At 44.7% G+C, this 9,437-nt stretch overlaps 1 pseudogene; it reads right to left on the reverse strand.

Annotated features, from left to right (window-relative positions):
• Positions 1 to 8,040: 8,040 nt before the first annotated feature.
• On the reverse strand, positions 8,041 to 9,142 carry LOC121835698 (annotated as a pseudogene).
• Between the last annotated feature and the right edge of the window lie 295 nt (positions 9,143 to 9,437).

Consider the following 9,437-nt stretch of genomic DNA (forward strand, 5'->3'; position numbering starts at 1 on the left):
CGTGCGCTTCCAGTCCGGCCGTGGTCGAGCGTAGGTCGTTTCTGTTTGTCGCTCTACTGGGATGAGGGCATTGCTATCGTTGTCAGCATCCAACGCGAGCTCTCAAATCAAGATCTTTCAACAGAAAATCTATTTTTAGCATGGAATCTGAATTTTGCTTTGCCATGAACCCGGAAATATTACCTTACTTTAAGCTAGAGGACCCCAAAAAGAAAAATGAAAGACGTTTACAATTTTCTGCTATGCCGAATTAGAACGCAGCTCTTGGGGAGGAGGAGGGGAGGGTAGGGATGGGTGGATATGCCCCTCCCCCTCTACCACCTCGCCTCCTCCTCTCCTGCCCCTCTCTATTTAGCGGGGGAAATTTCCCTCTAAATTTAGTGGAACCATTTTCCCGTTAATTTTAGGGGAAAATTAACGTGAAAATGGTTCCACTAAATTTAGAGGGAAATTTCCCCGCTCAATTTAGCAAAAAAACTTCCCCGCGAAATATAGCGGAAATATTTCCCCGCTAAATTTAGCGTAAAAACTTCCCCGCCAAATATAGCGGAAAATTTTCACGATAAAATTAGGAGAAAAATGTCTCCGCTAAATTCAGCGGATAATTTTCTCCACTAAATTTGGCGGAAAACATTTCCTCGCTAAAATTAGCTGAAAAATTTCCCCGCTAAATGTAGCGGAAACATTTCCCCAGTAAATTTAGCGGGGAAAACTTTTAGCGGCGTCGGCGCCGACGCCGACGCCGCTCAAGCCGGATACGGGCGCCTAAGAGCTTCGCTCTAAAAAGAAAGATAGCGAATTGCGAATTTTGTGTTTCGTGTGTAAATATAAACTGGGGAGGGCTATAAAGTACCAAATAACAATTTTAAAAATACAAATAATGGGGCTATAAAAGCCGACCGTTCTGGGACTAAAACGTTATGAGCGGAAAGTACCGCTATAGGAAGTAGAAATAGGGTTGGAAAAACAAAAACAAATATACTCAGACACGCTTAGAAATTCATATTTTCGCTACTGATATATATATTGACACAGAAGTAAAGCAGAAGTTACCTCGTCGTGCTTAAATAAGTACCAATGGCCATTTGGCCATTTGAGGTGCCAAATTCCAAATTCTGGGGTATGCATTTAGTCATAGATGACACATAAAAAAGTATTCAGACAAGCCACATTTACATCTATTTGTCTACTTTAGTGTCACTTGAATTTAAAATCATTCTTCGACGGCTACTTTGACATAGTTAACTGCGGCTTCGAAGTAATTTTGAATTTTATAAATGGTTTGACAATATAGATTGTTTCACCTCAAAGTCAGACGCAGCTGACGCTGCGAGCTAAGGGGAACAATCAGACTGCGTCAAAAGCGCACAATCATGGACTCCGTCAGGTTTCTGTGCGTGTACTATTATCGCTGAACCAACCATAAACATAAAAACTATAGCGACATGCGTTTCTGACGCTGCTTGCTTCGCCTCATTTCATGGTAGCGTGGGCTGCGTCTTGATTTAAGCCGAAACGCAAGTATAGGGACGGGTTCTACACTCTAACAACAAAAAGGTATCACCTTACACTTTTTGTCCCAAATAATGCACCCCAAAACTTCAGTTCGTCGCACAGCGCTTTATAATCGAACAGACACTCCAACTTTTACGAGGGGCTTGATAAAGGTCCGATACAACTTATTAAATAGCTAAAGTACGTATCAAAGACCACGGAAAGAAACACCCAGGTTTTGTAGTAGGACCAAAAAACCCCGATTTTTTTTTTTCTTTTGTAGTCAGTAACACGTACATTGGCTATTTTAATAAGTTGTACCATACGGCTATCAATCCTCTCGAGAAAGTTAGTACCGTCAGTCCGACGTCAGTGCGCTGTACGTCCAACTGAAGTTTTGGGGTGTATTATATGGGACAAAGGCTGTAAGAATGCACCCTTTTTTTCTTAGAGTGTAGGTAGTGCTGTTTCAAGATCCAGGATGTTAAATGTCATGCCTGACAAAGATACGCATCACTCATAAGGAAAATACTTGATATCCTAGCCACGTCTGAGGGCGTCGACGTGGGACCCCTCCGTCGAAACTCGCATTGTATATATCAACGGACCGCGCATTCAAGAAAGAATTGAATTTTCTTATTTGTATGTTTAATTTTTGTGCTTTACGAACGCGCGCGTTCTTATTCGTGATACTGTTCACAAATCCTAACTGCAGAGACACGAAAATCAACTTGACCATTAAATTTTACAATGGTTGCTGTTAGTGCCCCTTCCCGGCGAAAGATGCTCGTGTACGAACGCTAAACACTACTCTAAAGCCTATGAACTGCTGCGCCTCTCCCCGCCGTTTCTCACAAACGCAAGGTTTTCTCACTCTCCCTTTTTCATTCCCCCTCTAGGCCGCCGCTCTTCCGAACAGCCCACGTGGTCGCGGGGGAACGCTTTCCCTTACTCCTTCTCAACCCCTCCGGCAGCCGACGGTTTGAAATACCCGGGTGGTCGCGCTGTTCGGACACGCTCCCGCGCCTCCAGACTGCCGCCACCCCGGTTCCGTACTCGTGTGCTCGCCGCCCCTCTATAGAACAGCTCGAGTACATAATTTCGCCTCTTCCACCGCAGGTGCGGTAACAAACGTCCCCGTTCTAAAAACAGAAAAAAACAAAACGTTTCAGAAAAAAAGAACAAGAAAGACAGACACTTCTTGTGTCCTTCTCGAAGACACGCAACCTCTCGCACAATCATTACACCAAAGCACATATCCGCTCACACACATTTCCTCATCGATTCCACTGAAAGCGAAAAACCCATTGCAAACGTTGTAGGGCACACCGGCGGAAAGCAAATCTCCTTTAATGTACAAAAATCAGGGGCGCAAAGGAGCATGTGAAGGTTTAACATAATTTAAGACAAACACCCGTGACTGGAGAAAAGACGAAGGGCAAAACAACACACAGTTTTTCAAAAAAGACATTCGATGACCGAGTTTGCACAAAACACATAAGGAGTGAGAATGTACATGCCAGACGCGGTAGACTGAACAGAAGAAAATGTGAAGGGGACGAAGCTTGCATCTTGTTAGGATGAAGGAACAAGAAGTCAGGGCGCAAACGAGCTGGTAGAGGTTTGACATAATTTAAAACAAACCTTCGAGACTGAGGAAAAGACGAAGGGCAACACAACACACAGAGGCTCTGTGTGGTCTGTTGTCCTCCGTCCTTTCCCCAGTCTCGGGGGCTTGTCTGCTTCAACATGTCGTTCCACAATGCAGCAGCTACATCTGTCAGTCGCAGCCCACTTTGTGTGATCGTTCGCAATGCTTGTTCCTCTATTCTCGATGACATTCATGTTTGATTCAACGAAACGCTTGATATTGAGCGCGCCTCTTTTTTTCCTGTGCCCACAGTTGCAGCAAAACCTAATCGATGACATCAAGAGGAGCCTCCCGGCCTATGATACGGGCAGGGATGATCAGTCGGCGACAGGAAAAGCTGTGGCCATGTACAAGCACTGCACAAATCAATCGCATGACGACGAAAACCGGGAAGTTGAGAGTATCATAAGTTTCATGAAATCTCTAAATCTCGACCTGCTAAATATTACCAACGACACTGACCACGACCTACTCGGCGATATTGTCCGGTTGTCGTTGGCCCAAGGCATTCACGTGATTCTCTCGCTGACAGTGAACGAGCACGACTTCAACCCAGTGACAAAGAAGGTATACTTCATTCTGAGTTGAGAAACCGAAACGTTAAACTTTCTGGCGGTTTTGTGGGCATCTTTTCTTTAAGGGAGGACACTACTCGGTAAGTGAAGCTTTCTAACCGTTAGTCTTGTTTGTATAAAATTTACAGGGCATATTCGTAGCTAAGGAAAGAGAACGGCATGCAAAGTTTTAATTTTAAGTATATTCGTTAGAAATTTAGGTAAAAGTATGTTAAAGAAACACTGCATCCCCAGAGCAAAAATAAGAGATTAGAAAAGGTAATGATAATATCCAGTTTTTTGCTGAAACATACAGTATAACACCCGTGTCACGCGGCTTTGAAAAGAAATTAAGAAAATTGTGCCACTTTTAATATAAAAGAAGTTTATTTATTTATTTATTTATTTATTTTACCTTAAGGGCCAGAATGTAAGCAAAATTTTATTTTTATTTTTGTGCGTTATGTTAAAGGTACTGCTGTAATAACAAAAGACAACGGGAATGCAGAGAGTAAGCTCAAAATAAGTTGGTGGCCTATAGTAAGTTACAGGTTAAGAAGGTAGCGGCAAATGCCCCTCAAAGGGATTCATATATCCCTCCGCCACCTCCGCATTCAATAGCGTCCCATCGTTTCCGTGACGTCGCGGCCAACGCGCGAAGAGGGTCTTGCCTTTCTGTACATATTTGCTTGGTCTTTCGACTTTGACTTAGCATCGTGGAAGCCACGAGAGGGTGATTAGAGTTTTCCCCCTCCGATGGATACAAATACGACTTTCGGGGAATAGCTTCCCCCTCCTATAGATACAAAGGCTGCTTTCAGGGGCTCGGTACCCCCTCCAACGAATACTAAGGTCGCTTTCTTAAAAAGTGGGGGTCGAAGACAAGTCGGCACCACTCTGTGGCCATTATCTATCCATTGAAGCGGAACATGGAGTGCTCCAGTGAACTCTTTTTTAGACTGCGGAGGGATTTGAAACGGGCGCATCACGCTTGTGGGTGAAGCTTCTCCTACCTTCTTGACTTGTAACCAACTATAGTTGGTTGAACACCATAAAAATATTATCGCGAAAGACAAAGGACAAGGGAGGACAATATTAGTGCTTGTTTTGTCCTGCCCTCCCTTGTCCTTTGTCTTTCGCGCAAATATTTTTATAAGAGTAAGCACACAGCCCCGCTCCTTACAAACTTTAAGTACAGAAAATTAAAAAAAAGCTGACTCCTCAGATGAAATGACAGTTTTCCAAAACCGAGATTAGATGAAAAAAAAAAAAAAAAACTGAGATAAATCCGTTTCAAAGTAGAGAAAGCTGCATTTAGATGGTGCCGGGATGTCACAAATAATTAATAAAAAAACACAATTACAAGAGTGAGCTTGCTGACAGCATTCATCGGGATATTTGAAAGCTGATAAACCTACTTGTTAAAAATCTCATCTAGAAAACAAATGAAGTAATGTCCTTTCTTAAAGAGAAAAAAATGTTTGGGGACGTTTAAGCTTTGCCATGAAGACTGGAACGCGTTAGCATTATCGGATTCCGTTCGCAAAGCCTTCTCATTAAGCCTGCGCTTGTTCCGAGGCCGTGCAAGCGTGTGTGCGTGGTCTAGTAGGTAGCATCGCATGTCACTGACGTCACATGACATCACGTGCTTTCGTTTGAATCTTCCCGTCAAGTTTAGCGGGAACATTTTTCGCTGTATATGGCGGTAACATTTTCCGCTAAATTTGGCAAAAAACGTTTCCGCTCAATTTAGTGGAAAGTTTTCCCGCTAAATTTAACGAGTCGATAAGACAATTACGTCACAGTCACGTGTGACGTCACACGTGGATGCGCACGTTGCATTATGGAATTTTTCTATCCCACCGACGCCGACGCCAACGCCGGATTTTTCGCGAACCGAGCTCCTGAACGCTATCGCGTTAAAAAAAGAAAGACGTTTGTAAGTTTCCCTTTCTGCTGAACAGAGAGACATTTGAATAACGGCGTACTATAAAACGATTCCAGCGAATTACAAAAGTATTACCGCAAGATTAAAAAAAAAAAAAAAGAATGCAATGAGCGCAGGGTGAATGATTCACTAAAATGTTACATTCATTGTTCCAGCGTACATTCCAGATTGATTGGTTTCATGATCGTTTCTCGAAATTTCACATTCGTTGGGATATTTTTTTTTTCATTATTCACCTTGATTGACTGTATTCGTGTTCTGTGGAAAAGCGAACTCACAGTCTCTCTCTTTTTCTTTTTTTTTTTTTTTCGTGTTCAGCGGACGGTAAACGAAAAACATCCAGGACATACAAACTAACCTTGTAATCAAGTTATAAGATTAGTCTTTTGCGTTAGAACTCTGATTTACCACAAGGGTGCGGCGATATGTTGCTGATGTTTCGTGGAGACCTCGGACTAAATATTTAACAGTACAAAAAAAAAAAAAAAGTTACAAACCAATGTTTATGATTCTTAAAAGACCGATAAAAAGTTTATACGTTCTCATAAAATGTTGTTTTATTCTCAATTATGAAAAAGCAAACGACGACGGGCAGGAGCTTGTACTAACTTTGGTTGCGTCAGGTTTTGATCAGTCAAATACCCCATATTTCTTCCTTCTTTTTTCTTTGAAGAAAAAAATAGGTTCTTTTTTAGCATATAAAAATGAGTCATGATGTTTACTTGTCACTGCTTATTGATGAAACGTTTTCTTCAACACATTCACAAAACTGCTCCACCGCATCGCCGCATTTTTCTGGTAAAATGTGTTTGTCCCTTTCTCAACCTAGTTACTATGTCAATCTTAAACCAGTACTCTCGCTATAGTTTCAGAAATTTCTCAATTGCAGCATAGGAAACTGGCCTTTACAAATTATCTGAAATACATTTGATCTATTTGGTTCATGTGGTCTATAAAGTGAGCAAATTGTAAATCCAGTAGCTTCAAATGAGAACTTTCCTCCTGAAGCAATAACAAATATCACTGTTCGTCCCGGTATGCAATGGGCATGTTTATCACCCAGGGTTGCGAGACTTCCAAATGTAAGTCGGGACAGTCAGCAGAAACAAAGTCAGTCCTTTTCAGCATCGGCGTGACAAAGGCGATGGTGACACAGGATATGAGTTGCAATATATAAGTTTATATTTAGCGAAATATGTTCCAGCGCACAAACTGATATCGAATTCAGGTAATTCGGTATGACAAACAGCCACGGCGTATCCCTGCAATTATATGTAAGGATCTTGCTTACTTGATGGAACCTCAAAGCGTTCGTAAAATGAACTGACCAGATTTCCTATTTTTTGTTTTACAGAGTGGCCTGCTGGTAAGCCATTCTCAAACTCTTAACAAAAAATAGTGTGAGGCTAATAACACGAATAAGTAATAGATAATAAGTAATAACATGAATAAGTAATCGTATATGTTTTTTTGTTGTTTTTTTCTTCAGGATGAACACCTTAACGAGTTTAGGACACGAAAATGAAAAGGGTAGATTATTCTCGCGTGGAATGCTAATAGGCTACTTAGTACATGTACGCAAAGTTTCGCAATCTTTAGAGCTCTAGTAACTGCAATAATCAATCTACGAATGTTGATCATTTTCATCTGGCGACCAGACAACACTGCCCAAGTTAATCACATCTTGGTGCCTATAAACCACGTGATCACGAACGCTGCCTCATTTCAAGCGCCCATGCATGCTCGCCTCGCAACGATAAAAACCACTCACGCAACACGGCTACTCTAACGGTACTCTCGCTCTCGCTCCTGGTCCATTGACCTTCCACCCTGCATGCACGTGCGAGATCGTCGCGGACGATGGCGACCATGGCGAGTTCGTTAGAGGCGATTTCGTCGTCGCCTACAGTCCGTGTCAACGACGACCAGATTTCAGCAGCGGGGAACAAGTTGGCAGCAAAGGAGCTTTCCCGAGGTAGCGCGCACATTCAGATACTCCAGACAACCTTGTCTGTTCGTCCTTGTTTGTTAGAGTTGCCCTGGCGACCCTCATGAGCGTATAATACGAAGACCGCACAAAAGAAGGGAGTACCCCAGGCGTCGTCGCCGCCATTACCATGTGAGCACGCCGGCAATAGTCCACCGCTCAAACCGCCGAGGAAGCCGATATCACGTGCGGTCACGTGATCATAGCTTCGGCGAAGGCTGCGCCGAAATGGTGGGGACAGTGCGTCGCCACATTCCCCCTTGTCCTTCCCACGGAGTGGAGAGCCCTCAGGGATTGTAAAAGTCCGTTAGGCGGGTATTCGACGTCCACAACGCGTAGTGACTGGCGCGGGCTGCTATGCCGGAGGTTGTGGATGGATGCTTGAGGATGCACTGGGGTTGTTCGATTAGTCTAAACGAATGTATGCTGGCTTCAGTCGGTCAATAAAAACGCGGATGTCCTTCCCGTTCATGTGTAGGGTGAAATTTCTCTCGTAGCGATGGGTAACCCGGGAGAGTAGTCTGTAAGGCGGCTGAAAAGGCGTGCGGACGGTGTTGTCACGGAGGAAGGCGTTTGTGCACGTTGCCAGGTCCTTAAAAACGAAAGGCGTAGGCTTGCAGTCATGAGCTGCAGGTAATTATAATACTAATATTAACTTTATTTTTCATCACAGATACCTGTGGTGAATGGAAGGCCAGAGAAAAAGCTGCGTGAACGCAGCTTGTCGTTGCTCCGGACCCCCATTCAGCAGCTACGACACGACACATAATATGTATTTACAATGAACATATCATTTCTTGTGCATGTATATATGAACATAAATATCATACGCGGTGGCGGGCGGAGGGCGGCGATGGTGCGTCGGAGCCTGGTGGTAAAATCAATGGGGTCTGGGGTGGCGGTGGTGGATGGTGGGGCAGCAGGAAATTCCCCTGGGAGATGAAGTGCTTCCCGGTAGACGTGCTGTGCGGGTGTAGTTGGAATGTCCGGTTTGAAGGTGGTGCGAAGACCTAGGGCGACGGCAGGTACAGCTTCCTAGCCAGGTTGAGGAGGGGTGACACATGAGGGCTCCTTTGAATTTTCGGTGGAAGCGCTCAATCCTCCCATTGGCGCATGGATGGTAGCTGGTGGTCCTCAAGCGCTCAAACCCGGTGGTGCGCCCGAGGAGCTTGAAGAGTTGCGATTGAAACTGTCGTCCTTGATCGGTTGTGACGTGGCCAGGGGAGCCGATGCGAGAGATCTAACCGGTGAAGAAAGCCGAGGCCACGTCTTCCGCGGTGATTCTCTCGAGGGGCCATGCCTCAGGCCATCGAGCATATCAATCGATGGCGGTGAGGCACTAGCGGTAAGGTCCGGCTGGGGGAAATGGACCTATTAAGTCAAATCAGCCACAGGGCTGAGGAAATGCTTCGAGCAGTGAAGTGACGTGCGACTTTGGCGCGTTGGCATTGAATGTAGGAGCGCGTCTTGTTGCGGCAGTCACGCTGCTTAATGGGCCAGACGTAGTGGTCAGCCACAAGGCGTGACGAAGCGCAGATTCCGGGATGGCTGTGGTGATGCAGCTGGTGGAAAAGGCTACGGCGATAAGACGGGGGCATCTAGGGTCTGAATTGTCCTGTGGACATGTCGCAGTAGATAATGGTTGTCGAACCAGGAACGGGGACTTGCTGCAGCTGTAGTGAAGACCGACCCCTAGGGAGATGCTGTAGTTTGGTGTCGGTTGTTTGTGCCTCGGCGAGAACATCAGCTGTTATTGCCGAAGATCTGATAGCCAATACACGGGAAAGCGCTTCGGCGATCACG

Source organism: Ixodes scapularis, unplaced genomic scaffold (assembly GCF_016920785.2).
Source record: "Ixodes scapularis isolate PalLabHiFi unplaced genomic scaffold, ASM1692078v2 PGA_scaffold1__304_contigs__length_218370807, whole genome shotgun sequence".
In the NCBI taxonomy this organism is placed as follows: domain Eukaryota; kingdom Metazoa; phylum Arthropoda; class Arachnida; order Ixodida; family Ixodidae; genus Ixodes; species Ixodes scapularis.